The sequence below is a fragment of the Neomonachus schauinslandi genome, chromosome 5, assembly GCF_002201575.2.
Source record: "Neomonachus schauinslandi chromosome 5, ASM220157v2, whole genome shotgun sequence".
NCBI classification, from domain to species: Eukaryota; Metazoa; Chordata; class Mammalia; order Carnivora; family Phocidae; genus Neomonachus; species Neomonachus schauinslandi.
Genome location: NC_058407.1, coordinates 164,157,211 through 164,184,644, shown reverse-complemented (window position 1 = coordinate 164,184,644; position 27,434 = coordinate 164,157,211). Strand labels below are relative to the sequence as shown.

The following is a 27,434-nucleotide window of genomic DNA, read 5'->3' as shown; positions in this document are numbered from 1 at the left end:
AACAGGGTAGGGCACTTGATTTTTATTTTTCAAGAACAGGAAACATACCAGGTTTCTAAGAAGATGAAAACCCTTTCCTAAAAACCGAATTATAAAAAGTTTATGCCGGTCTTTAGACGAGGGGCAGTAAACGGATGAATATGTAATGTCATCAACGAAGGTTTTCAAGCAGATGCAGAGCTTTATGTGTGGGTGATTTCTTGGTGTCTAATCCACGCACACCAGTGGTGCATCTTTTTTTTTTTCCTTAAAACATTTTTACTCCTTTCAACCCAGAAGCATCACAATCTAAGCGGATGAGCGGGGAGGGGGAGAGACGAGGGCATGGGTGTGGGGGCTTTAATCTGCGCTGGCGGAGGCCGAGCCCGGAAACCCTCTCCCCGCCCCGTCTTTTGGCGTCCCCGACCCCACCGCGGTGGGCTGGCGTGTGGGTGTTGAGGGGCCGCCCTCAGGGGCACTTCTGCTCCACGCACTGCTTCCCTCCTTCCTTATATTCCTGCTTGGAGATCCACATCTGCTGGAAAGTGCCCAGTGAGGCCAAGATGGAGTCCCCTATTCAGGGGCTGAACTTGCGCTCCATGTGCTGTTGCTGGCGATGAGCTTCAGCCGCATGCTCTGGGGGGAAAGAGGGGCGGCGGGGTCTCCTGGGAAGGCTCTCGATTGAGCCTGTCCGTGAAGCCCTGGAGCAGCGTGTTCCCCCCCCCCCCCCGTGACAATGACACTGCCGTACAAGCGCTGAGAGCAGAGAGGAGTGCGCCGTCAGGGCACAGCCCCTGCCCGTCTCCCCACCGATCCTGGGCCCCTTTGCCCAGACACAGGCTCGGGCCTCACCGGGTGGATGTCGATGTCACACATGCCGATGCTGGTGGTCACCACGTGGCCCACACCAAGCATGGTGTTCCCCGACAGGCCCTGCCGAGAAAGGTGACCTGGGTTGTGGGCCTCTGCCCTCTCTCCCCAGACCCCAGGGATCCTTCCCAGCCCCCCACCCCCACACGCTGGCATCTGGGGAATCCAACGAGCCCCCACCTTGATACCCTCCACCAGGGCCAACCTTGACATTGGAGGGGTCAGACAGGCCCTCAGGAATGCGGAGCCGCTCAGCCCCGTAGTCTGTGTTGTAGCCGTTGGGCATTTCGTAGTGCACTGTGGGCATTTGCGCGGCCACCCTGCCCAGGAGAGAGAGAGACTCTGCCTGGGGGTGCTCACAGAGGGCCAGAGGTACCCCCGGAGTCCCAGGCCTGCCCTCTTTCCCAGCCCTGGGCCGTGGGCTCCACTTACTGCTCATCGTAGGGAGAGTCTGAGACCTGTAGCACTGAGGCCTGGAAGTCCTGAATCACCTCATTGCACATGTAGTTATGCCAGGACTTGGAAACCTGGGGTAGCTTCTCCTTCTCCCAGTTTGGAGGGGCGCCCTCCCATACGGGTTCCTTGGCTGCAGTCATGTAAGGTGGGATGATGTCCATGGCCATTTCCTGGAAGAGCTCCCTGCACTGCATAGAGATGAAATCTCCTGCCAGGGGTGACTTGACAATGCTTTGCTGCAGGACGTAGCCGTCATGTACTGGGATGGCTGTGGTGTGGGTGGCTCCACTGTCTAGCACCAGGCCCGTGGAACGTCCGTTTGCAAAGGCGGTGAGCACAGCCGTCTTGCATTAAGAAGAAGGCAGGAATGTTGTACTGCTTGAACATCAGCTCTGTCAGCTTCTCCCGCTTGGCCTGTGTGTTCCACGGGGCCTCGGACATGAGCACTGGGTGCCGGTTGGGCTCAGACTTGACGTGTTTACTGTAGGTGTGATCCAGGATGGCACGGAAGCATTCCCAGTTCTCAATCATGCCATTCTTGAGGGGCAACATGACCACCGCTCCATCCCGAGGCACATGGAGGGCGTCGGTGTCGATGTGGAAGATCTTCCCTTTCTTCTCTTTCTCCCCCTCCAACTCCAGCCCGCCCTCCTCCTCCGCGGCCAGCAGCCCCACGTGGTGGGGAAGTCAGCCTTGGGGCAGTCCTCCCCAGTGTACCCAGCACGGACAGAGAAGGAACCAATGTCAAAGACCAGCGCCCCCACCTCATCCTCAGTCCATTGCAAGCAAAGCATTCACTCCAGGTGCTCTTGACAAAGTCACCAATGGCCTCCACGTTACTTAATCTTATGCACACTTCCCAGTCCAGTCTTGCTTCATCCCTCTGCAGCATTCAACACGGTTTGCCATTCCCTTTTTGGAACATTCTTTTCTTTTGGGTTCCAGAACTTTAAGGCCATTTTCTCAGAGTGCATGCAGCTAGGCATGTCCAGTTTGCCTGTGTAGTTCTGCAAGTTTTCCTGTGATGTATGTACCTTTTTACCTGAAAAACAGGTGGCTAATTTCCATTAAAACAGTGGTTTTCAAACTTTGATGCATATTAGAATTACTTGAAGCACTTACAGAAATATCTGTGCCCAGGTTGTGTCCCAGGCTGATTAAATCAGAATCTCTGAATGTGGGCCCCAGGCATCAATATCTGTGAAACTGATCGTGAAGGTTACTTAAGAGAACAAGAGCATTCGATCATCTTAATGTTAATTCCCCCAGCTGCATTTCTCAAAGGTATAGTTACTCCTAGAATGCTCTTTTTTTTTAAGGTTTTATTTATTTATTTGGGGGGGGAGGGTGAGGGAGTGAGAGAGATGGGGAGGGAGAGAGAGAGAATGAGCAGGGTGAGGGGCAGAGGGAGAAGCAGACTCTTCGCTGAGCAGGGATCCCAATGCGGGGCTCGATCCTGGGACTCTGGGATCATGACCTGAGCCAAAGGCAGATGCTTAACCAACTGAGCCACCCAGGCGCCCCCCTCCTAGAAAATTCTTATTCCATGCTGTTGATTTAAGGAAGCCCATGTAGTTTCCATTAACATTCCCTTAGAAACACTGAAACCAGTATTGATGCCGCGACCACTATACCTTTCTTGTCCTGTGTTTGAACCATAACCAGAGTTTTTATTGGGAAGCAGCTTAGGATCATCAGCCTTAGCCAAGCTCGTCGTGGTTGTTGGAGAATATAGGAAGTCAGATGAGGGAGGGAGTAAACTTTTTTCAGAGCCATAGGTTGTGTGTGTGAGGGTGCATCAAGGTCACTCTTGGAGCTCAGAATTTTTTCTGGCCCTGTATGGGCTGTTGTCTTGGGAGAATGCCAGCTATCTCACTAGTGAGACAAGGAGATGTTTATGCATTCTCTGGTTCTTTTTTGAAGTTAAAAACACCCATCATTGTTAGATTTAATATCCAAACTCTCTGACCCTTTGCAAAGTTGGTAAGTTAGACAGTGGGTTTGTTTAATAAGATTATTTTATTTTTGAAGAACTGAAGAAAAAGAACTGAATATATCCCAAGGGGCTGAAACATCAGAGAATCATTGTTTTATGTAATCTGGATTTTATCACACTCCAAATTATGCGTCTTTGAATACACATTATGTGGGATAATAGTAATGTGTCAGTGAAAGGGAGAGAATATGAATGAGAATTGAACTGAATCATAGTGAAAGCATATAGTAGGAACCATATGGTAATAGTAGTCTGGTTAAGAGCCACTTCTTGGTTTCTATGGCCTTGGGCAGGCTGTAACCTCTTCTCCTCAGTTTGCTCACCTGAAAAATTATAATACCTGGATTATTTGTGCAACTCTTAGGACTGTTTTAATGATTAAATGAGATTGTTCATAAAGCGCTTAGAACAGCACATAACCAGTCCTATTTAAGTGCTGCTTAGAGCATAGTATCAACTTGTCCCACTAAGAACATTCTAGAACTGCATGATCCAGATGATGCTTTCATCTGTAAAGTCCATTAGTGAAGGTGCTTCCATATCCCTAAACTTACCTTTCCTTTTGCTTCTAACCTAAATTCTTCACAGTGTGCTGCTGAGTCTCACCTGGGATTGCTTGCATCTTGAGCACCAGCTGGGTTCCATCCTCACATAACTAGAACACAGTGATTCCCTCTCTGGGCTTGATTCTTCTATTCTAACTGTCCAGGTGACTCCTTGGCTCCACGAATCTGAACCCACCCCAGTTTTTCCATTCTGTTCAGCAGAGATCTGCTTGGGGCTAACTCAGATGGAGGGTGACCTCATGGTTTTTGATGCTATCTTTCAATTTATATAACTCAGCTGTGAGCATGCTTTTTAAAAATAATGGCCCTAAATTGCTGACATCTTGTCATCTGCTCAGACTCCTAAGTCTTTCTGTGCTCACTAGACTGAATGGGATCAGCTGGAGCAAGATGCCTTTGTGCAGTCCTGCACTTACTGTGCTTGGCGAGTGACCTCCAATAGAGCTGTGTGTTCCCTCCGAGTAACATGGGTAATGATTACAGCGACAATGTTGCTATTGTGTCCAGAGGTTTGGGGCTGTAATTTCATAATGAAATTGAAAAACATGAGATTAAAAACCTGAATATAGCACAGTAATTATATTTAAGTATCACAAATCATCTCCCTGTATTTAGTTAGGTGTTGGAGATTTGACCTCTCTTTGTGGAGTGTGGTCACGTCGTTTCATACGTCTGCAAAATGGAAAGCTTCTAATTTATGGCTAAAATGTGGGAATTGCTTTCTCTTAATGGGAAGGTGACGAGAATGGTATTGAATTTGAAGGAGCTGGTTTGCTTCATTGACTAGAGTCAAGAAGGGAGGTTGTAGAAGAGCTGCCAAGGTAAAGAAATGTTTGGGTCTTTTCATGGTTTAATTCCCAGATACTTAGATGTGACTGTGGGTTCTCTCTCTAGAAATTAACTGACACAGGCAGGGAAATTCTCCAGGCCTTCAACAAGCAGTGTAGTCTCAGAGGTATGACTCTTTACCTTACCTAAGGCGGATTTTCTGGAAGATGGAGCTTCCAGAGTTTCTGGAAGATGTGGGTTTGTTTCCCACAGGCGCCTGGTCCATTCATTGCCTGAGAACTGGTATGTACCTGCTGTTTATTTTGGCTGAGCCCTTTTTGGGGTGGGAGGTTGGGGAATGTGTAGGTGGTAGCAGTTGGCAGGCATTCCTGGGGCATGAAGAGTAGGGAGTAGACTCAGGGCTCTTCTTTAATATGAAGTTAGAGGGGAACATGGTTTAAGACTAATGATCTCTCCATCTACTTGATTTCTAGGAAACATTGGGTATAAAATGATCAGAGAAGGAAGTTGTGAAGGGGATAATTATTGTTGTCAGTTATTTACTGATTATCTACCATGAGCCGTGCACTTTTTTTTACCATTTTTATTTTTTATTTTTTTTTAAAGATTTTATTTATTTATTTGACAGAGACACAGCGAGAGAGGGAACACAAGCAGGGGGGATGGGAGAGGGAGAAGCAGGCTCCCCGCAGAGCAGGGAGCCTGATGCGGGACTCGATCCCAGGACCCTGGGATCATGACCTGAGCTGAAGGCAGTCGCTTAACCAACTGAGCCACCCAGGCGCCCTCCATTTTTATTTTTTTTATTTATTTTATTTTATTATTATTTTTTTTTGAAAGATTTTATTTTTATTTATTTGAGAGAGAGAGAGAAAGCATGAGGTGGGGAGGGGCAGAGGGAGAAGCAGACTCCCTGCCGAGCAGGGAGCCCGACGCGGGACTCGATCCCGGGACTCCAGGATCATGACCTGAGCCGAAGGCAGTCGCTTAACCAACTGAGCCACCCAGGCGCCCTTTTTTACCATTTTTAAACGTCACAGTAGACACTGCTTTAGAGAGATCCTGTCCCTATACTGTCTCCTACCCCCCAAATAATTTCTGCTGATGCAAACAGTACAGATTATCCCTTCTTCCCCAAAGCTTTCCTCCAAGATACACTGTGAATCTATTAGGCCAAGTAACTGGATTACTCGAACTGCTTTGGGCCACCGTTTGTTGGTAAAAGCCTGGCCTGTCAGTTACCAGCATTCAAATCACCTGGGAGCTTGCTGAAACTCTATATTCCCAGGCTTCCTTAACTCTCCCTATCTGGAGGTACTCCGGGTGAGTAGTTGGGGTGGGTGGATTTGTGGTGTAGGAATCTATATTTAATCTATATTTTGTAACAACCACCTCCCCCCGGCCCCGGATTCTTACAGATTCTGAGAATCACCACCTTAGGGCTCTGAGTTTCGGAAGCAGGGCTGTTCCACTGGATGGGTTATGTTGAAATTTACTCTGTTGAAACATGGACCTGCTGTTCAGTCCCCTAGTTATGCCCATCATCATCAGTATCTTGGGTAAAAATACCTGCTTTGATTGATTCCATTTCCTCTGGATGTAAGGAAGACTGGGCTGCTTTGCAGCTTTACCCACCCTTATGGATAGCAGATAGAGAGGAGGAAGGTCCAAACCTGGTGTTTTCACTTCAGGCCTGCTAGGGAAAAGGTGGCCTACCTCCAGCAGTAAACTTGGGCTTCTCCAGGACCTTCAGTAGTTTCTATTTCCACTGGAAACTCATTGAAAATTCTAGCACTATTCGTGTTTTTGGCAAAGCAGATAAAAACAGCAATTCAGTTAAATTCATCAAACATTTATTGAGTAGCTGCTGAGGCTAAAGTGTTGTGCCAAGGGGAATGACATAGATAAGTAAAAACACAGTTTCCAGCCTCCATCCAAGAGGCTGTTGTTCTAATGGTGTAGTCAGGCACATTCAGCTATAAACTGGCACATACGATAGGGTCTTCCAAAAAGTGAAGTCAAAGCAAAGAGCGTTCACAGGAATGTCAGGGTAGAAATAGTTACGTTCTAGTTAGGCAGATGTCGTCTTTGGGGAGGTGGTCCAGGGCGGTGGCTCTCTTCCTTGCCTGTGCTTTAGAATTGCATAGGGGGCATTTTTTTTTTTTCCAGATTTTATTTATTTGAGAGAGAGCGCAGTGAGAGAGTGGGGGAGGGGCAGAGAGAGAGAGAGAGAGAGAGGGAGAGAGAGAATCTCAAGCCGACTCCCTGCTGAGTGCAGAGCCTGATGTAGGGCTTCATCTCAGGACCTCAAAATCACGACCTGAGCTGAAGTCAGGAGTCAGACATTTAACTGACTGAGCCGCCCAGGCGCCCCACATAGGGGGAATTTTTTAAAAACCCTAATATCCAGGCCATACCGCTTAGCAGTCAGATCAGAATTTCTGGAGTTTGGATATAGGCACGCGCACTTCTTAAAGCTCCCTACATGCGTTTCCTGTGTGGCCGAGACTGAGTGAGAGCCACTGATACGGAAGGACAAATGGGCTGTCATTGCGAAGGGGGTTAGGCAGAGAAGGAAAGGCATTGGGGGCATCAGCGGAGGCCTAGAGGCAGTAAAGTGAATGCTTTGGTTGGAGAATGCTACTCAGTGGGGTATAGGACTCTTGGGGCGAGTGGGGAGGGAAGTTATCCGTACTAGGTAGGATTGGATTAAAACATTGTGCCATGGAATTGGGAGACATCATGTTTTTGTACTGTCTTTAGAACCCCTTCCCACCTCATAATAAGAAGGGGAATGAGGCGCCGAACACCTTGTACTTTCCCAAGGTGCTAGTAAGTCCGGGCAGAGACAGCAGGAGGCATGCTTCCCTTTGCAAGGCTCTTTGCTTGTGCCACGCTTGCCATGTTCTCTTGGCATGTGTTCTTGGCAGTTTTCTGCTGTAAAAGAACACCAAAGGTAAGGTAGGGTCAGAGTGGCAGGAAGGTACCGATGTTAGGCACGACCGTGGCAGTATGTCTTATCTTTTGGTTGCACTCCTGCGACTACCTGGTGGGAGGATTGGATTGCTGGCTGCCCCGGGGGCCGATGTTTGCAAGTCCAAGCGTGTATGTTTCTCCGCTCTTGCAGCTGCATCCATTTTGTGCCTGATTCCACTGAGAACTGGCGCTTTGTCTGCTTGTTGCTGTTTGCAGGAAGTTAATCTGCAGGTGCTATAAATATGCACGGTTCATATACTTCGTTTATTCTTTCTTCCTCGAGGCCTCTCTTCTTTATGAGGCACCTTTCATTTGTATGTTTGGTGCCTGTGGGTTTTTTTTTTTTTTAATGTCTCTATTTTGTTAGTAACAATAAAGGTAAAGCCACTCAGTCATGCAGGACTCTTTTGAAAAGTGCTTCGGGCAGGTGCAGCTCAGTGGCCTGAGGGGAGGTCCACGTATCAGGGTTTCCTGTCTGTTGTTACAGGTAGAAAAACCAGCAGAGTTCAGGAGAGAGCTAATTTTCTTCATTACTGGTGTGGAGGCTATGTATTCACAAACACAAACCTTAAAGTAGTTCATAAAATAGTACCACCCATGTACCTACCCATCCATTACTGTATTCATCCATCCATCCATCCATTCATCCATACACATGTTCATCCACCCGTTCACCTATCCCTTTAGAAAAGATAGTGCAATATAGTAGTTGAGAGTACGGATTCTGGAGCCAATCTGCCTGAGTTCAAATAGTGACCCCTCCACTTGCTTAATCTCATTTTCTTTCTTCTGTAAAACGGGGGTGGTAATAGTAACAACCTCACAGAGTTGTGATGATTAAGGGATTACTGTATGTGATGTGCTGAGGAAGGACCTGGACATTGGAAGTTCTAAGTTGTCCGCTGCTATTCTGTCACCCTTGTATTATTAATCATTACAAAGAAAATATAGTGACAAATGAATTTGGTCCATCGGCTTCCAGTTTTGTGGTCTTAGAATTTATCGGGAGAAAAAAGGTTGGAAAGGGAGGTTTTGGCGGATCACAGAGGGCCTTGATTCCAGATTTTAGGATCGGTAGACAGAAGTCCCTCACGTTTTGGTCTTAGTGAAAGATGTGCATCAGGGAGGTATTTTTATAGTTTTGTGCAAAATAAATAATTTGCAGTATTAGAACAGTTAGGAGGCTATTTTAATGGCCCAAGGCACAATGTAACAAGGAAATGAATGAGAGTGGTGGCAACAGAAATAGACATGAGCAATTGAAGAACAAAAGATTTTTTCTGATTTCGCTTGTCGATTCCGTCTTGTTGATTCTACTTGGCTTAACCAAAAATATTGGTGAGTTAGTGCTCTCCGTCTCCACGTCCATCCTTGATGAGACGGGGAGCTTGTTACGTACGTGTCATTGCCGGTCATAGGAGGCAGAGGGGCTAGTGCCAGAACACAGAACTAGGTTTTTCTGTTCCATGCTCTTACGTGGCTCATTGTAAACAGGACCCAATTAGCTCTTGAAGCATGCCTGCCTGTTCTTCTCTCCCCCTAATTACTGTGCAGAGCTTGGGTTCATGCACAAAGTTACCTTGATTAAACAGTAAGTTTATGGAGCTATAAATGTTCCAACAGTACTTTGAGAGGGCCCTTCAGACATTAACATTCAAGGTTCCTGTGGGTGGGCTGAGAACAGCCGCTGTGGATGTTTTCCAGATTCCGGAGTATGACACCTTAAGTTTTTCTATTCCTGTTCACATCTCTTCTTCAGGAGTGTAGACAATGCAGTAAAAAGATGTAACCTGACTGAAGATGGATGGAGTAGACCAGAAGTTGAAAATAGGGAAGAGTCTGCACAGTCCTGTAGTCTCTCCCAGAATTGGACATTTTTGTGGTGTGATGTGGAAGAAGAAAAACATTTATGGCCAAACCTCACTAAATTCAACAATTGTGGGGATGGTGCAGACAGATTTGCAGGGTAGTTGGAAAGAAATGCAGTTCCATTATTTATAGTTATACAGTGGTGACTTGAGCAAGGATAATGAAGTGTTGCCTGGCAGAACGTTTTTTGGAGATTGGCCTTCATGTATAATTAGGAATATCAGTCCTTAATAGTATATTTGATTTTTTTTTTCCCTCTCTTTGATGGTGTGATTATGTCTATATGCTCTCATTTGGCCTGATATTAGAATCTATATGTTTGAGATAAAACTTGCTTTAGCCTAGCTCAAGTCCAGATTGCCCTAGAAATTTTGAATTAATTAGAGTGCGTCTGAAGGTGGAGGATTTTTGACAGTGTGCAGTGGAATCGTATGTACAAATTGCCTAGTGCAGGGCATATTATTTCATTTTACTCCCTCTCTCCACTTTGAATGAGGGAATCGCTAAGTTTTGGGCTACTGCTCTCGCACTTCACCTCCAGAACGTAACCTCTTAGGGAAGATATTCTGGGATCCAGGGATTGGGGGGGGGGGTTGCGGAGGTGGGAGGTGGGGAGGAGTATGTCCCAGAGCCCAGGTGCCCCTGCCTTCTTGTCTGGAAATCAGTGGTTCTCAAAATGCCATATGCATGAGAATCATCTGAGGGACTTCTTACAAGTTCAGCAACACCCCCACCTTCACCCCCTCCTGCAAGGGATGGGGTCAGACTCCATAGATCTAAGGAGCTGCTCTCTGGCAGAGATTAGGTGCAAATCCCGAATCTGACCATGGACTACCGTGTGCCCACTCAGCATTCTTGGGCTGGTAAGAAGACAGGGGTTCCCTCAGCACAGATGGGAAGCTCTCACTTTTCTTTTTTGCCCTATTAAATTCACTCTAGAGAGAGTTTTAGATATGCAGCGTAAGCAGGAAGGAAGACTGACCTTGCCTGTCTCCAGAGTCCTGCAGAGATAAAGGAAGTGCCTGCACTTTGAGGCAGCTGGGGATTTGTGGTGTTCCAGAAGACCTCAGCTCTCAAATGGGTTCTTGGCAGCCTCACTGATAATCACAGTGTGATCGCTCCTGGGCTTCCTTATTTAAGAAGCTCTTAAATTTTCTTTCCTACGCTATAAGGTTATGTCTTCACCAGCTCCTCAAATTTTAAAAAAAGAAACAGAAGGAGGCAAAACAAATCCCAGAACATTTTTTTTTCCTCTTTCTAAAGGTTACAAACATAAATCATATTTGAGAACAATGAATGGACCTTATTTTTTATCTTCAGAAAGCTAGGCCTCTGGCATCTTAAAAAGAATCTTTATTTTAGAAAGGAAGGAGACTGGTATGGTGGCAGGGCTGTGCTCTGGGGATCAGGAGACTTGGCAGAAGACTTGGCTTTGCCACCGGCTGCCTGGGGCTCTTTGGTCAGAACCAGTCTTCACTTGGAGCCATTTTCCCTATCTGTGAGATGTGGGGGTCCTGAAGCTATTGCAGCCCTAATGTTTTATGATTCTAGTGATGGGCTCAATGCCTGCATGATGGGCATTTTCTAGATTTTGTCACCCTATTTCAAATTTGTGAGGTATGGCACGTGCCACCCATCTTTGCTGCACACGGGGCATCTCTTCATCAGTGCTTCATAAAACTGGCATGTCAGTACCGAGGGGACCGTCAGAGAACGTGGGGTTCACCCCTTCATTCGTTGTACATACGAGACAGATGATGTCCTAGTTGATTTTCCTGGAGCATGGGGCATAATTTGGGCTCTTTTCACCTTACGATTTGCCTTTCTCTCTAGGGTGCTTTTTAAACCTTGTGTTGCCCTATCATCATACCTTTCTCCTTTTAGTTCCCTATGCCTTCCATGTCCCCCTTCCATTTCCCCTGGGATACTGAAATACTCAGTTGCAGTTGTGGGCAAAAGTGCTTCCTGTGGCCTCCAGATTTTTTTTTTTTTTTTTTTTTATGTTTTCCTTCTTAGAAGAAGAATGTGATCATGCAGTGCCAATATTTTTACATACTGTACAGATATATTAAGCTATTATATATATAAAAAATAAGTTACATGAGGATGATATGAGAAATAAGTAAAAATAGATGATCTAATTTTTTTCCCCCTGTACCCCAGTGGATCAATTTATTCCTTCCCTGGAGTGTGAACTTGTTTTGAAGACTATTGATCCCAGACCATGGCAGGTTTAGAATTTAGACTGCTAGCTTTAGAATTTCCTGTGGCACTTGTTAAAAATACTAATTCTGGAACCTCGACCCAGACCAATGGAATGAGAATGTGTCCTTGTGGGACCTGGGAGTCTGCATTTTCAGTCCGTTCTCCTGGTGCCCCTGAGGCCCCACCAGTTTCGAGAACTATGGGTACTTACGAATAGTAGGTATGTGAGCATGAGACTTAACTGACACGTTAAAGATCGCTCAAGGGCCACCACTACATTGAGATCCAGTTAACACTTGGAAAAATCAGACTGGCAATTTTCATGTGAGTTATATTAGAGGGGGCCATCAGCTGTATAATCAGACATGGAATTTCTTAGAATTTGAAGATTTTCTAGGTGGTTTTTTTATTTGTAACTCCAAATATTTGCTACTGTGCCTCAGTCTTTTTTTTTTTTTCTCATTAGAAATCTAAATATTACTGACGATCTAAAGACAATGAAAGATTAGACATTTGCCAAAATGCATTTAAAGGTTATTGTTTTTAACAGCTTATGTATCTGTAACCTTATGTTCGAACGGACATTTCAGTGCCCTGGTTATTGGGCATGTATTCTCTGAAACAGTCAAATAAAATCAGTGTAAGTCAGATAAACATGTAACAGGAAATTTGTTTCTATCTATTCACTCCGGGTCAGCGTGCTCCCAGTCACCTTGGGAGTGTCAGGGTTATCTGTTCCTGGATCAGCTTTACGAAAGCTCCTACTCAAAGCTCTGCTTGGCAAGACCATTTGGGAAAATGTGATAATTGAGATTCAGCAGCTAGACCAAGGCTGAATGAATAGGAGTCAGAACAGCAGGGACAGCACCAGGGGAGCAGTAGAGCTGATGGGAATGAGTAGCCTTAATTCTGTCTGGGATCACCAGATCTATCCCTGGCGTAGAATTCCAAAGCCCCCCTTCCTCATGGTGTCTTCTCCTACCCTTAGATTTGGGAAGGTGTCCCTAACATGGAGCACACCACTGGGGTGAGATTGTGTAGCTGCCCTTGCACATACGCTTTTTCTGCTTTGGGTTTTTTTTTTTTTTTTTTTTAATGCTCACTTCCCCACCGGCCTTAATTCACAGTCTTTCAGTCTTTCTGGCAGTGAGTGTGCCAAAGGTCAGGAATTCTGGCAGAGTTTGATTCATCTCTGCTCCCCCACAGCAGCTAGCACAGGCCCTGGGGCGTAGAAGCTCTTGATGTGAATTGATTCAGGTATTGTGATTTAGGAGGCCCCACCTAATGGGCGTCCCTGGCCACCTCTCCAGCCACTGTTCCGGGAGAGCTGTGCTTTTGTTTCGGAGCCTTCTCATTTGTTTATGTTTCATCTCTTTGGAGTACTTCCAACCCCTTCCCCTTTTTACTTCGCCAATTCCTACTTATCTTGTAGATAAATATGTATAAATGACACATCTTTCACTCTTCCTAAACTAGGATGGATATCCCTGCTGCATGCTTCGATGGTCTCCCCACTTCTCTAGAGTAACTTTTATCTTCGTTTTTGGTCCTTACTTATTGTTATCCCCCCAGATTGTCTGCTTTACCAGGGCAAGGATTCTAGTCTTCTTGCTCACCACTGTTTCCTCATCACTAAGCATAGGTGTGGGGGGCATGGTAGGTCATCAATAAACATTTCTGGACTGAATAAAGTTAAGTACCTAATAAAACAATGTATGCCAGTTAATGGGGTGATTGGCAAGGATGTACTTGCCAATTCCAGTGGTGGTAATTAACATTGTTAGGGTTAACTGCTGGGTTCTATGAGAACGAATGATTAAAAATAAACAGAACAGAAATGGAACTTAGGAGCAAAAGCTTTATGTGCCTTTTGATGCCTAGTGTTGGGCAAAATTTTCTGTGAATAAAACAAAATGCCTTGATGGACTTGTTTATATACTATAAAATGTATAAGATAAAAAACAAATTGTTTACTATGGCATATATAGTCTGAAAAAACTCACAGGTATCAGTTCAAACATGCATTCAGTTATTCACTCACTTAATGGTTTGTTTTGTATGATATATGCCAGGCACTGTTCTAGATGCTCAGGATCCACAGTGAACAAAACACAACAATATCTGACCAGAGGGAACATGCATTCTGGTGGTGGAGACTGTCAATAAAGCAGATAAATAAGTATCTAGACTTGAGAAGCTGGTGAATGCCATGGAGGAGAATGAAGGGGGCGGGGGAAGGGACACAGAAAGTGCTGCAGTGTGTGTGTTGGGGGTGGTGGGGGGCACAATTACAGATTCAGTGCCCAGGAAAGGAGTCCCTGAGAAGACAACACTTGAGTAACCAACCGACTGACACGGGGTGAGGAAGTGAGCAGGGTGGGTTTCTGGGAGCTCTGAGGTGTGCTTGGCTTTTTGGAGTCTACTCATGGTCCTTCATGTTTATTACATGAACCAGCCCAGCAGGTTGGGATCAAAGTGTCCTGTTGTATTAAAATCTGTAAATGTTTCCTGTCTTTGGACATTTACTCTGGCTAAATCCTCAGCCTGAATACTTATGTAAGGGTATTGCATTTATTTCTTCTTACAAAGTTAGTTTGGTGGAAGAGGCCGTATGGAAACCTTTCTTTTCCCTTTTGTGGGTCAGGATTTGTGCTGTGTTATCTGTACTTACCCTCTAAACTCTAGTCTGTGGTGGAACCACCTCTCTCAGAGCTTGTATTCCTTGAGGGCAGGGTGTATTTCTTGTTTAACTAGTTTATGAAGGTCTTACCACCCTGTCCCCTGCATGGGGACCTGATAACTTATTTTGGCTGATTATGGAAGGGCTTTTCTGTCTACTTCTGTTCCCCTTGATGGCTTCCTTATCTGTTCTGTAACACTGACTTTGAACTCATTTCATTACTTAATGAAATCTTATATTATTGCTTATTTTGTGCATCTGTCTTATCTCTCAACTAGAGAGGAACTTGCGTTTCCTTTCTGAACCTTACAGTGCTGGCTCCTAGTGGGTGTGCTTACAGCATGTACATCACTGATGGCTGTTGGTCAAAGTGCTTGTCTCTTCTGGGTGAATGAGCCGACATCTTGTTTTTCCGGTGTTCTGTTTTTCTGGATTACAGTCTGTATCTGGGGTTCTCCTCTCCTTAGGACTTGGCCTGGGTATGCCGCTTGGAGGGCCCAAGAGAACAGTATAATTACTTAGGGGTAAATCCTTTGTGAATTCCAGTGCAAGGCTCTCTGTAGACTGGTTTTCTGCAGATTGGCCGTTCTTCAGAGAATCACTCGTTTACTGTTCATGACATAAACATTGTAAATTAATGGCCCTTTCAGATTTCATTGACATTTTCTTTCTTGATGGTCATTTCTGGTCACTCAGAAATAGTTGCTCACTCCAAGACAATTACTGTATGCCTAATAAAAGCGAATGACAAAGCCACGTTCAGCTGTGGGTGCTGGACCGGGCAGTTTCTAGCTCCTCCTCCAACAGGCGATAATCAGATCTGTGTCTCAGCAGAATTATAAATGGCTACATTTCATGAATCTCTTTAGGAATTGCTTTGCTTAGAATGCTGTCCTATCTTGGAAGCTGCGGATGTACTGTGCACTGTTTTCTGTTTGGCAGTCTACTCTGAATGGCACCAGTTGGGGATAAACACTTGAATAAATGCTGCCACTTGTCACATGTGGTCACCCTCTGGGGGTGCATGTGACTGGAAGGGAGCCATCCACGATACCCACCAGTGTACCACCACTCACTGGGTTTGCCTCCTTGTCATGACTTTGCTTTTCTGGAAACATTTCCCGCCCTGGTCCATGTCTGTTTCCTTTGCCCACCAACTAAAAGTCCTGGTAGTTTTTTATAGTTACAGAAAACACAGCGTAGAGACTTCTAATCAAAGAAATAAACCCCTGTCTTCCCAGGCACAGTCAGTACCAGCTGTAAGCTAATTAAACTCAACAGTTCACAGGTGTTCCTGGGGAGGACGCGAACACAAGGGCACATGCTCTTCTCTTTGGGACTTGTTAACATTTTTCAGAGCTCTTTAAATTTGGTTTTCCAGTGATACCATACTAAACAGGAAAATAGAGCGTGAGAAGTCAGGACTGTTGAAGATGTATGGAGTGGAAAGCTTAGCGCACACCCCCCTGTAGTTTACTCTAGCTGGATTTTCACAAACTGCGGTGGTGTTGCAGGTGTCCCCCACGGGGAGTCCAGGCTTTCAGTCCTCATTGTGTGAAACTTCCCATACCCTCGATGTTGAATTGGAGCTCATTATTGGCTTCTGTAGCATGTCAGAGAGTCACCTCACTTGCTTCCATATGTGGCTCTGGAAGACTGAGTTTAGGGTGGATTTGGAGTGTCACCTTTGTCCCTACTTTCCAAGAGTTACGAAAGAGTTGCTATGATTATTAATTCTATAATGTCTTTAAAGAAGAGTAAAATCATACAAACTTACTAACCCAGACTTTGCTTTCTCCTTCTCCTGATCTATTAGTTTTATCCCCTGTCATGAGCCAGGATATAGGATCATGGGCTCGCAATTATATGGATAGTAACAGACCTGGGTTGTTGTCAAGAATTGTGCAGATTGGGGCGCCTGGGTGGCTCAGTTGGTTGGGCGTCTACCTTTGGCTTGGGTTGTGATCTTGGGGTCCTGGGATTGAGCTCTGCCTTGGGCTCCCTGCTTGGCGGGAGGTCTGCTTCTCCCTTTCCTCCTCCCCCTGCTCGCTCTCTCTAGCTTGCTCTCTCTCTCAAATAAAATCTTAAAAAAAAAAGAACTGTGCAGACTTTGTCATCACATTTCTCACCTCTCAAATTGTTTCCACCCCTTTACCTTGGATTCATGGTTCTCAAAGTGTGGCCCTCAGCCCAACAGTGTCAGCTTTACCTGGGAACCTGTTTGAAATGCAAATTTCAAGGCCCCATCTTGACTTCTTGGATCAGAAATCTTTGGGGGTGGGGTGGAAGGAAGCCACAGTCTTTGTCTTTGTAAGCCTTCCCAAGATTCTGATGCAAGCTCAAGTTGAAGAATCGTTGCATAGAAAGGAGTTGCTTTCTGTTTAGTCTCTGGAGCTTGCTGCAGTTGATATTTTAACTTTTATATGAAGGAGGACAGTAATATCTCCCTTGAACTCTTTCTTGGTGCAGTTGATTGTCAGATGCAGAAGGCTGATGTCAGGATGGGCAATGACCATGCCCCGATGTGCTGTGTTTACAGCCTCAGCCCAAGGCCTTGTGGAGACTTCCGTAGCAGCTTTGGTAACGGGTAGATAAACCTACAGATATGGTGAGGTTAGGTAGCAAAACTTTCAAAACTCAACAGCTTTATGTTTGTGCAAGCGTTTTACTCAGTGTTGGCATTTTTGAGATATTTCACCTCTGCCCCCTGCCTAGAAAACTGTTTTTACTTTGGACAGACTGCCCTAGTGGGGGATAATCAGAACAAGTGGGAAAATACCTGAAAAAGCAGACTTCTCTTGTATTTATTGCTCAGAAGAAAAAAAAAAAATTCCGATGAGGAGAAAGCGTTCATATTCTGAGTGAGGCAAATGATCACAGTAGGGTGGTACAAGACTAGAGTGCAGCTGTAAGAGAATACCAGTGTGTGGACTAGAACATATGGTGGGGAACAAGGCTATGAAAAAGACACAGAGAAAATGGAAATTCTTCTGGGAGGTTTTTGTAAACCTATGTAGAGAAGGAACCCAACAACCTGGATTAGTTCACGTCAGGTTGGGAGTCATCTTAAAAATTGCAGTAGCAATGAACTCTTTCCTCCAGGAAGAAGAAGAGCCAACTTTTATTTCCCTTAGGAAATGTAGATGTGATGCCCCCAGTGAGCACTAAGTTAATATTGGATGATGGCATTTCAGCAGCAGGGACAGATACTTTTCTTTTTCCTGACTGAATCCCACCAAGGTCTTCTTTTACCAGCTTCAGAGCCACAGAAGAAAGGACAAAATTTAAAATTTTGCTTCTTTTTAGGATATCCATTCAAAGGTTTAGGAGATGATATTGAAAATATAATAATGGTTTACATTTATTGAGTACTTCCATGTATGAGGTCTTGTTGTAAGGGCTTTACACGTGTTTAATCATAACTCCTTACACATTCTTAAGAGCTAGGTTTGTTATCTTCATTTTATCGTTCAAGAAACTCAGGCACAGAGCTAGTGGTTAAGCAATCTGCCCAAGGTCACACAGCTACTAAATGGAATTTAAACCAAGCATTTTCATTCCAGAGTCCTTGCCTGTAAATATCCTATCTTCCTGTACTCATCCATAGGCCTTTGCTTCCTTGTGCTTATAAGTTAAAGAATTATCATAGGTTAGCTGTTTATTACAATAAATTGTGTATCTGACCCTTCATCATATTTGGTCCCAGGAAGAGAAATCTCTGTTCCTCTTTAAAGAACTATTCTTATTGCACGTAGAATCTGGAAATTTTACATTTGAAATTAAATTTTGCATTTAAAATCAAGAAATATTTATTGTGTAATATACTGAATGTAAAATTAAATCTTGCACTTAAAATCAGGAAATAATTATCATGCAATATATTTTTTTAAGATTTTATTTATTTGACAGAGAGAGAGAGCAAGAGCAGGAACACAAGCAGGGGAGAGTGGGAGAGGGAGAAGCAGGCTTCCCGTGGAGCAGGGAGCCCGATGCGGGGCTCAATCCCAGGACCCTGGGATCATGACCTGAGCCGAAGGCAGACGCTTAACGACTGAGCCACCCAGGCGCCCGTGCAGTATAGTTTTTAAAGGTTTTATTTATTTATTTGAGGAGGGGGAGAGAGAGAAAGAGCACGAGGGGAGGAGCAGACGGAGAGGGAGAAGCCGACTCCCCGCTGAGCAGGGAGCCTGATGTGGGGCTTGATCCCAGACCCTGAGATCATGACCTGAGCCGAAGGCAGACGCTTAACTGCCTGAGCCACCCAGGCGCCCCTACCATGCAATATTGTTATACCACTGAGTGTAAATTTTAGCTGGCCATTTAAAATATTTATAGCAACTGGTGGACCAACTTGCTCTCATAATGTTTAGTTTCAGGGACTCTCTGCTGTTTCCATAAAGCTTAAATGGGGTTGTGGTTGCAGAGTGGTACTGTGGAAATGGAGTCCTAAGTCTAATGACCTTGAATGAGATGAACACAATCTAATTTTGTTTTTAGTTGTTTTCCTCCTTTTAACAAAGATCACATGAAATTGGAAACATCTGGGTTTTGTCACTATGGGTATTTATTTTTTATTGTAAATCACCAGGATTGAGATTTAAAATGTTGATTTCTAGGTATAATTACTTATATATGGCTCTATAACAAATTACCCTCAAATCTGTCCGCTTAAAACAGCAAACATTTGACTATGTCATGATTTCTGTGGGTCGGGAACTCCTAGGAGGTTCTCGCTCAGGTTCTTTCACGAGATTGCGGTAAGGGGGAGGGAGTGGGCTGGGCCTGCTGTCATCTGAATGGTTGACGGGGGCTGTAGAGTCCACTTCTGAGATGGCACACTCACTTGGCTTTTGGCAGGAGGCCTTGGTTTCTCACCACATGGACCTCTCCAAAGTGACTTCTTGACATGACATCTGGTTTCCCTGGAGTGAATGATTCAAAAGAGAGACAAATGACCTAATCTTGCAAGGCATAACTGTCCCGTCTGCCACATTCTGTTAATCAGGAGTGAGTCACTAAGAACAGCCTTACTCAAGGGAAGTAGAATTAGGCTCCCCCTTGGAAGGGCAGAGTATTAAAGGATTTGTGGACATATTTTAATCACCATATTAGGCCTGACTCCACACCTACTATGTCAGACTCTCTCGGTGTGTCCCAGATGATTTCTATGCACACTTAAAATAGAGAATCATTGGGTGTTCAGGTGATATTTGTTGAACGATTCAATCTGGAAGTAAATGAATACTATAATGCACTTTCCCGGTTTATTTAAGGAGCCAGAACCGTTTTTCACATATTTAGTGTTCTAAATATTTAAGGTTTATGCTTAGGCACTAAATCAGGTGCTAACTAGATAATATAGCAAACGATTTTCTTTGATTTCACTTTATCTGGATAGGCCCCTTACCTTTTGTTGCTCATCTGGCCACATGAGCCCACTCTAATTTAGCCTGTGGAGTTATAGCAGCTCCCCTCAGTTATATGTATATATATATATATATATCCCAAACTGGACCTTAAGCTCACAGTTAGGAAGAAATTAAGTATATGACTGGTGGGGCAAGGCAAAAGGATATCCCTGAGTTTTTTGTCTCAAGATCCAGGGTGCATTGGGCAATGTCTAATGATCCTGTTTGGCTTGTTGGCTTCTGCAGCTGCATGCTTTCTGTTAGGAGAGATGAGGGGTGTAGACCAGGAGTCTGTAAAGAATGGTCAGGTGGCTCTGGAGCCCCTCTAGCTTGGACATCACTCCTTCTTGAATGTTAAAGGCTCTTGCTGGGCAATCAGGCCCCCTTCCCCTTCTCCATCATAGCCAGCATTTTCTTGCCTTCCCATCAGCATTACCTCTTAATCCTCTGAATTCTTGACTTCAGGGAATGTAGTTGGTTATTTCAGAGTGGAGGATGCACGTCATGGTGATAACATAACTCCTCTTCAGATCTATGTACCAGCTGCCCATCCACTTCCTTCCCTGCCCCCTCTAGTGAGGGAAGGCAGATAAATACAGATGCTCAGAACCTGGGTCTTACATTTTCTCAGAAATTCCTCAATTAGCAGAAGCACACAATAGGGGATAAAAACCCCAGAGAAGAAGTAGCACAACACTTCCTATGAGAGAGGCCTTAACAGTGTGAGAGAACATTGCGCCCAGAGTCTGTGATCACACACTGGAACAGCCATATGATGGAACTGACATGCCCCAATAGGTACAACAGATTGTTCTGCTTGTAACCAATCAATACCGCAATTAACAAATATTTATTGAACACCTAGGAGGCACGCTAGTTCACACTGCCCTCATCAGCTGTTTCTTAGAGTAATGCAGAGCCTCCCAACCCCTCTGTATGTCTTCCGGCTTGCCCCTGCCCCAATAAAATCAATTCTGTACATTGAAACCAGAATGGATTTTCCTAAAATATACAAACTTGACCCAGGTCACTGACCTACTTAAAAAATGCTCAGGTTGATGATCAGCATCCAGATAAAGCCCACACTCCCTAGCGTGACTGAAGAGGTAGAATCATAATCTGATCCCTGCCTGACTCTGCTTCCCCACTGCTGCTGCTTCGGACACTCCCCACTCCACATGCCCCCAGGATGTCACTCTCTCTGGTGCCACGGGAGTGTCTAAGGGCACTGTCCTTAGCGCAGTGCCTGGCCCATAATTAAGACCGAATAGTGGTTACTGTTGCAGTTATTAATGATGTTATGGAAAGCCCTCGCACATAGTAGCTGTTAAACTGAGGAACTCTTTCCTCCTTGGGCCCCCGTTTCTTTGCGAGGACTAATCACAGGAAGCGCTTGCTTAGAGTCTGATTTGTGGTGGGAGTGGCATTGGTGAAGATAGAGAAGAAGAGTTTTGAGAGAAGAAGAGTAGGGGATTACATTAAAAAAGGGTTATGTGTTTGCATGTGATCTTCCAATTAGAACATGATAGCATCCTTCCTTGGAGGGATGACAGTGGTGTGGGGTTCAGAAGAAACTGACAGCCTGACTGTGGGTAAGTCACTGCTTTCTGAGTCTCTGTTAGTTCATTTCTACAATGGGTTTGTCATTAGAGTTAGCTCAGGTAACTTTTTCAGAACTTTTTGAGGACTAGACGGCGTACTGTGAAGGTGACAATATTACACTGTCCTATAATTCACAGCATGTTAAAGAAACATCTTTTAAAGCAAGATTGTTATCCTTACATATAACTGATGCTGAAGCATACATATAAGCCCCTAGAGATGGAGGTGGCTCACACGTTAGAGTTGCACATCCTGGAAGCATCTCTCATCTTTCCCTCATGCCTTCTGCATCTCTCATTTGAGAAGAGCTCAATAGTTCTCTGTAGTTTCTCAGCAGTTCTCTGGCCAGTGTTTTTACTCCACACTACTCTCCACACTGCTGAGTTACCTTCATAAAAGCAATTTGAAGGGCCTCATGGGAAGAATATTTAAGCATGGACTCATGGATTTGGGAAGAATGGATTGAAATGCAGAACAAATTAAAATTTAACCTACAACTCAGCATTCCCACCTGTGATCTGGGGCTCATGTGGCCACCCTCTTGCATCACTGTGAGGTGGAAGAAGCACCTGAGGATACCTAGCATGTGCCTGGTTTGTGATCGACCTGTTAACAGCCCTTTGTTTTTTATATGGGCACCTGAAATGGTTCCCTAGTGTCCCCGGAATATCCAAACGCAAGGTCTTCAGTCAAGGAGGGGCCGCCACAGACTGGCTCTAAGCCTTCGGCTTTCTGATCTTATTTGTACCCCATTACCTCTAAACTCCCCCTACCCTTATCCTCCAGGCTCAAAGCCCTTCAGGTGGTTTTTCAGTTACTCATAGCCTTACCTTTTCTCTCGCTTGTGCCTGTGGCCCTGCTGGGCCTGCTATCTTAATACCTTTCCCAGGCCTAAGGGACTTGAAGGTCCAGTCCATGTTACAGCTTTTCCCAAAACCACCCCTCCCTGCCAGGTGGGATCAGTCCTTCATTCCCTGTTCTCCCAATGAATGTTGTTTTACTTCTATTATAGCTCTTATCACAGTCTGCCTTGTAGCATAGTCATTTCTATGTGTTTTCCCCTCTGGATTCAGAGCCCCTGGAGGGCAAAGACTGTTGTTTTATTTTGTGCTGTATTTTCCCACCCCCACAGTGCCTGGTGCAGTAGGGGTTTAATAAATACTGCTTGAATCAATGCATGAATGAAATTGTCTCTCCTAGTCCCGTTTGCAATGCTGTAATGCAGACCAGGTGAATGTAGAATTTTGGCTTAGTGGATTTAGTTTAGCATAGGAAAGGAGTTTTCCAAGAAGCAGTTCTGGCTTTGAAAACAGAAATTGCCTTTAATCTTGTGGAAAACACATGCCAGCCCTCTCCATAATAGTCTCAATTACAGGAGAGCATCGTGTTACTGTAAAAACACAAATAAATAAACCCATGACAATACTGTGTTTGGGAGATAAAACCACATAAAAGCCGTCTTTCCCCAACTCTCCAGCATGATAATTAAGGTCTTTCTGGAAGAAAAAAAAACAACAACATAAAAACCCCAAACCCCAAACCAAAACACACTAGCAAAGAACAAGTGATACTATGCTTAAAAACACTTCTTGTACTTGACAAGGTGGGAGAGGGGGGCTACATTTTTCATCCAGCACAGATACATGGGTTCTCGCAGCTTTTGCCAGACACGATGCTGTATGGATTGCATTGCATGATAAATTTGGGCATTAGGGTTGCCAAAGATGGGAATACCTGCAGGGCAGAGAGGGTCACCTGGAAGGTGGTGCTGTGAAATTTGTCTGCCACGCTTTGTCCGAACATTTCATGTTCTTCTAAGGGCAGGATCTCTGTTGGCTCAGGGAAGCCCTTGGTGAGTCTATATCTCTGTGGGCTATAGCTTTCAACTAGATTTCATTTACGGATCCCCATTTGAACGTTTGCTTGTCTCTTTTTAACTCTAGGCTTCTGGATCCAGGTTCTTTTGAGGGTAGAGTAGGAATGATTTTGTCAGCCACTTAGGGCTAAAACCAGACTGAACAGAGCCCAGCTACTTCTCATCATCTCCATTGCCACCCTCCCTAGGCTGAGCCACTGTCGTCTTTCACCTGGAATGCCCCAGCTGATCTCTGCTCCTACTTTTGCCTCCTTGCAGAGTGTTCTTCAAGCAGCCAGAGTGGCCCTTCTAAAATGTACTTGAGATCAGATCACTCCCCAGTTCGGAGTCCTCTAGCTAGTCTCCCATTTCACTAAGAATGCAATTCAGAAACTATAGTTACCATGGCCTACATGATACTGCATGATCTGGAACCTTCCATCTCATTTCCTGCTATCCCCTCCATTAATGCTCTCTGACCCTTGAACTTGTTTGCTGTTCTTAAGCCAAGCCAAGCATTCTCAATCTCACAGTCCTTGCATTACTGTTCTCATAGCTTGGAACATTCTGTCCCCAGAGGTACGTGCGGTTCATGCCCCCACTTCATTCACCTCTGCTATGAGTCACCTCTTTGGGGAGGTCCTGTCCACCTGTGTCCCCGGTGCTAGAACAATGCCTTGGCATATGGCAGGCACTTAGGACATCATTATTGGAAGTGTAAGCATTGGCCGTCGAGTCTAGGAGACTCGGAGGGAGAGTGTGGTCTGCAAGGACAGGGGCTCTAGCATCAGATGTCAGGTCAGGCTGGATTTGCTCATCCTTCTCCATTTGGTAGATGTTTTACTTTGGGAAAATTATTTAACTTTCCCCTACTAGATAAACGAGATTATGCCTACCACATGGGATTGTTTTGAAGAGTAAGTCAGATAATGTTAGTAAAGTGCCTGGCATTGTGTCAGATAAACAGATTAGAGCTTTCTAATTGTTAATTCCTAGACATCCTACTTTCCAGTTGTGGAGGCCTGTTATATGGGATAAGGGTAGTGTCTAAAAATGGTTGACCTTGGTATGTAATTCTCACGTAACCTGTAAGTAGCTGTGAGTGCATTTAAAGCACCTAGCCCTATGCTTGACATATGTTAGGCCTTAATAAATGTCCAGGTCTTCTTACTTTTAATCATCAGACTCAGAAACTACTGAAGTGCAGGGTGTCAGCCGGGGCAGCTCCATGGGCACGTAGGGACTTTGGTAAACAGAAAAAGGGAGAAGTCAGCAGCTGGGCTGGGGGCGGTTCACGGTGCTTGTGGTTCAACAGGGACTGCATTTATGAAAATGGCAATTGAGCCCAGGCAATTGAGACTTTGGGCTGTGCCAGCAAGTGTGGTATTTCCATTTACATCCTCAGAGTAAGTACAATTTCACCATTATTCCTTTGAGGCTCTCCTTGCCAAGAAAAACCCATTGTAAATTTCTGGTTTAAAGATTCTGCAGTTTTAAGGAGTCGTACTTTTTGTTGCTTTAACGTTTTCTTGGCAGCATACATTTTAAGCCCCACTGGTCTACCTTGTAAATACTATACAAATGTTGTGAAAAGCTGAACGGCGTCACTTGTTTTCCTAAGTTCCTTATAGGAAATGGTGATGCTTCTGCCCCCGCCTGCTACTTCTCCTGGGTTTCTGCTTAGGCATTTTGGAGTGAAAAAGTGGGGGAAAGAAGATATATTGTCAGCAAAAGATGGAAGCTGTATTCACAAGAGCGTTTTGTAGACAGGGTTGGGTTAGGCTGGAGAGAAAAGTGTGTGGCTGTCAGGGTGTCCGCGTGACGTGGACCCATTGTATGGAACCCTCCCGCTGGACCCGTGGCCAGCTCCCAGCCAGGCCACCCGGGTGCAGGCTTCTGAAGCAGAGAGCCCTGCACAGTCTGGAGCCTCTCTAACCCAGTGTACTGAATAGGACTCCAAAGAATAGGAGCCGTGTTCCCTTTGTCACCTACAGCCCTGCTTTCAGCCCGCACAGTGAATGTGCACTTGGGGGCTCAATTGGCACTTGGAAGAATTTGCAGGAACTTTGTGTGTGCTCAGTGTGTGCCCAGCGGCACGGGGGGAGTGGAGCGTGCACTCTGGAGATGTCTGGGGGCTGTTTCTTGCAGAGGAGGGGCTGCCCTCTTTATGTTGCAGGGTCTGCCAAGAATGTGCCGCCCTTGACAGTGTTGTGGTCAACAGGAAAAGCATTCATGGCATCTTAATGAAAGGCAGTAGTTCCTTTCTTCAAGAATAATAGGCATTCTTTTATTGAGCTAGGTCCCTTTTTAGAGATGGAGAGAGAAGCCAATTATTTTTCAGTTAAAATTTATTTTTTTAAACAGTGATACCTCAGTTGCAAATTACCCCCGCTTTGCCATAGAGCCATTTACAGCTGGTCTGACATGGTTTTAAGCTGCCATCTTCTAGAATAATCAAATGATCTGCCACCATGTGATAAGGCATCAAAGACCTCTGTATCACATCTGTATAGCTGATTTGCTTTCCTCTGTAGGTAGAAAGTGGATGTTTTCTGAAAAAGAATAGCTTTATCCTGCATCTTCCACATAGTCTAACATACTGAAATTTTTTTTCAGTATGAAAAAATTTTTTTTTTACTGAAATTGGGGAGTTTTCTCCTGTGGGTGGGGTAATACATCCTTAAGAGGGAGTTTGATAAGGGAGAATGTTGTCAAGTTCAAAGGATCGAGGTTTTTGAAGCACCAGTCTGAAAGTCATCTTTGGGTAATATATCTTTTCATTGGAAAGAAACAAGATCAAGACAAGTAGTTTTTAATGTGCTGGAGGAAATGCTCTGCTCTGTTTCTCATCTTCTCCGGACTTCTTTACAGTCTTTTTTTTTTTTTTTTTTTAATAAGTGGAACTTGGCATTATGACCTCCACATTTCAGCTGTGCATATGTTCTGTGTATAAATGGTGAAAGACAACAGAGCCATTCCTATTTTTCACACTGTTTACTCCAGGAGGCCCCTATCAGTAAATGACTTCCTGTCGGAGGCAGTAATTTATGTTTGGGCTTGGGTACTGTCAGTCTGAAACTAGCCAAGAGGTCATGCTATCTGCTGCACAGTTTCCTAGTGAGAAGATGGGCCAAGCCTTTTGCCTCTGAAATCCGAGTACCACGGAGGCTGGAAATGATGCCTGGGTTTGGGGATGGAGAGGTGTCCGTTTCTGAGTAAAGCCGTTAACTGTGGCGACAAGCTTTCTCCTCAGGAGACAGATTATGCTGACATCTCAAAGCTTTATTTCCTAATGGTCATTAAAAGGAAGGAGGGAAACATTTTTGGTCATCTGTGTTCTGGCACAGTGCCGGGTACTTTAACATATATTAATTCATATAAATTCCACTAAATTCTAGTAGAACTTAGATAATTTTATCAGCCCCTGGAAATTAAAACACCCCCTCCCCTTCCGCTCTCCCCCACCCAGACATATTAGAAGTATATTAGCAGATTAAGCCAACCTGGGGTTGGTACTTTCCTTTAGTTGTTAAACTCAGTTATTCTGGCTAAGACCAGATTTTTTGTGAGGCTGGAACTGAAACTTGAGTGGTGTCGATCGTGTGCTGGAAATGAAGGGCAGCTTCACACAGGAAGCTTCTGCGTGTTGGTCGCGTGCTCTGAGGCTCCTGTGCATGACACTCCCAGCTGCCGTCAGCCGTGCCCTTTTGCTCTATTCTGCCTGGTGTCAGAAGTCTTGTGGTACTAATCGTGGATCTTTGTAAAGGGCTCACTTTTGACCCAGTTGACTGATAATTGTAGTGCTTTACAATTTACCAAGAGCTTTCACTAGTATTTGCTCTTCACATCAGAATTACAAGATAGGTTTTATTACCCCCATTCATTTTGTAGATAAAGAAAATGAGGGCCAGAGAGATTATGGATCAGCTCAGGTGTCCTACCCAGTAAGTGACAGAGCCAGGATTCTAAGCCAGGACGTCTTCCTCCAAATCCACTGCTGCTTTGTACTGCAGTTACTTTTGTGTTCAAAGTATGTCATTCACTCATCTGTTCGGGAGGTACTGGGTGGGCATGGGCTTTGAAGGCTGACAGCGTTGTGACCTTCGGTAACATGGAGTCTCCGTTCCCTCATCAGTAAAATGATGAGAGTAATAGTAGTAGGCTGTTGTGAAATGCCGTGTAC

The 27,434-nt window shown here is 44.8% G+C and overlaps 1 protein-coding gene and 1 pseudogene across 2 annotated transcripts in view; one reads left to right on the top strand and one right to left on the bottom strand.

Annotated features, from left to right (window-relative positions):
* The window catches only part of AUTS2 (activator of transcription and developmental regulator AUTS2), a 1,127,592-nt gene that overhangs the window by 176,456 nt on the left and 923,702 nt on the right, over window positions 1-27,434 (top strand). The window lies entirely within an intron of this gene.
* Window positions 449-2,099, bottom strand: LOC110589776 (annotated as a pseudogene).